This window comes from Bubalus bubalis, chromosome 23 (assembly GCF_019923935.1).
Source record: "Bubalus bubalis isolate 160015118507 breed Murrah chromosome 23, NDDB_SH_1, whole genome shotgun sequence".
NCBI lineage: Eukaryota > Metazoa > Chordata > Mammalia > Artiodactyla > Bovidae > Bubalus > Bubalus bubalis.
In genome coordinates this window covers 19091569-19094068 of record NC_059179.1, presented here as the reverse complement: position 1 = coordinate 19094068, position 2500 = coordinate 19091569, and positions in this window count along the sequence as shown.

Genomic DNA, 2500 nt, shown 5'->3' with positions numbered 1-2500 from the left:
CGCCCCGCCTCCCGCTCCGCTCCCGGTTTAACTCCGCCCACTCTGGGACAGGTGAGCGCCGGCAGCCCCACTGCGCCTGCGTAATTTTTCTTCTCCGCCCGGGGTCCTGGCTTACCTCTAGTCTTACCCGCGGTTCGCTAAACCCTGGGAGCTTCTGCGAGGGGATTCTGCCCCTCGTGGCCCCCGCGTCGCTTCTGGCAGGGAACAGTTGAAGTGAAGATAATCTGAAGAATGTATGTCTGCATCCTCTCCCCACCAACTTTGGTACTTACCTGACTCCCTGTGGACCATGAGCTTACAAACGGCAGAAACCATACCCCTGCATGCCCGATACCTAGCAGAGAATGCAATTCTGTTCAGTGTTTCCTGAGTAGCTACTGTGTACAAGGTCCTGGGCAAGCCCTTCCCAATTCAACCCACTTCTCACTGTGTTGCCTAGTTAATCGCCTTAAAGCTGCCTTTGCATTAATAATAACATTAGCCTTTATTTACGGAGGACTAACCAGGCGCCGGGTACTGGACTAAGCTCTTTATGTGCGTGCTTGCTAAGTCACTTCAGTCGTATCGGACTCTATGCGACCCTATGGTATTTAGCACGCTAGGCTCCTCTGTTTATGGGATTCTCCAGGCAAGAATACTGGAGTGCCTTGCTGTTTCCTTCTGCAGGGGATCTTCCCAACCCAGGGACTGAACCCGCATCTCCTGCATTACTGCTGCTGCTGCTGCTAAATCGCTTCAGTCGTGTCGGACTCTGTGAGACCCCATAGACAGCAGCCCACTGGGCTCCTCTGACCCTGGGATTCTCCAGGCAAGAATATTGGAGTGGGTTGTCATTTCCTTCTCCAATGCATGCACGCATGCTAAGTCACTGGGAGACCCTATGGACAGCAGCTCACCAGGCTCCTTGGCCCACAGAATTCTCTAGGCAAGAATACTGGAGTGGGTTGCCTTTTCCTTCTCCACTCCTGCATTACAGGCAGATTCTTTACCACTGAGGCATCAGGGAAGGCCCAATCTTGTCTAGTTCTCTTCCAACAACCCAATTATTAGGGTTATTGCCATTTCATAGATGAGGAATCTGAGATTTGTCAAGGAACTTCAGTGTCTCTCAGCTAGTATGCAACTGTGAGCTGGAATTTTAACCTCACAGGTCATCTGATCCTGCCCACCCCCCAACTATACCATCACCTCCTTAGTCTGTATTCACTGGCCTCATCCCCTGCTACTCCCCTTCCCAGGCCTCTTCACTTCATCAGACTGAACTCCTCCACTGTTACCTTCAAGCACCCCTTGCACTCTGATCTTACATTGCTTGTGCTGTGAGCTCAGGGAGGAATGCCTTTCTCCCACTTGTGCTTGGGTCCAAATCCAACCCATTCATCTAAGTGAAAAGTGAAAGTGTTCATCACTAAGTCAGTGTCCGACTCTTCCTCATCCTGTGCATGGTAGCCCACCAAGCTCCTCTGGCCATGGAATTCACCAGGCAAGAATACTGGAGTGGGTAGCCATTCACTTCTCCAGGGAGATCTTCCAGACCAAGGGACGGAACCTTCGTCTCCTGGATTGGCAGATGGATTCTTTACCATCTGAGACATCAGAGAAGCCCATTAATCTAAGCAGGAGTCAGATGCTGCACTCCTTCCCTGATTGCCCCAGTCGGAAGTAATCACATCCCCCTCCAAACAGCCAGAAGGTAGACAGATCCAAATCCCCCACTGACCACTAAGCTGTATTTAGAAATCTCTCTGCTCCTGCTTCTTAGAGGAATGGGCCAGGCTTTGTGGCTGGGCCAGGCTTTTCTGCTGGACTCTACTTGTCCTTCTTTAGAATGAGGCTAGGAAAAGCAGAGAAAAGAATATTTTTTATACAGTAACTTTACCTGAAATTCCACCACCAGTAATTTACTCCAAAGGTAGATTTCAGTTTCTTTACAATCCCTCCTCCTTGGGTCTGTCTGGACCACTGGCCTGAAGCTGACTGTAGCTAGCAGTTTTATTGGTTTTCTCTCTTGGCAGCTATGAAATTGAGGGGTATCAACTCCCGGACATTATTTGAGGAAAACATTGGAGGATAAAAAAAGGCTCTAGAGATCAAAAAGGGAAAACAGCCACAGCCAACATCAGTGATCAAAGACTTCCCCTGGTCAATTGGATTCTTTGGGAGCCTGATTCTCATTTTTCATAATCAAGTTCTCCAGGTTCCTTCTTTGCCTTCACCAGCATTCTGAGTCTTCACTTTTTGCCTCAAATCCTGGTGCCATTGGTGTTTTCCCCTGGATAGCTGAGAGGTGGAAGAGACCAAAGGAGAAAATAAAATAGAAAAAGAGGTTAATCAATACCTTGTGTGTGCGTGCTAAGTTGCCTCAGTCATGTCCAACTCTTTGCAACCCCGTGGACCATAGCCTGCCAGGCTCCTCTGTCCATGGGATTTCCCAGGCAAGCATACTGGAGTGGGTTGCCATGTCCTCCTCCAGGAAATCTTCCTGACCCAGGGATTGAAC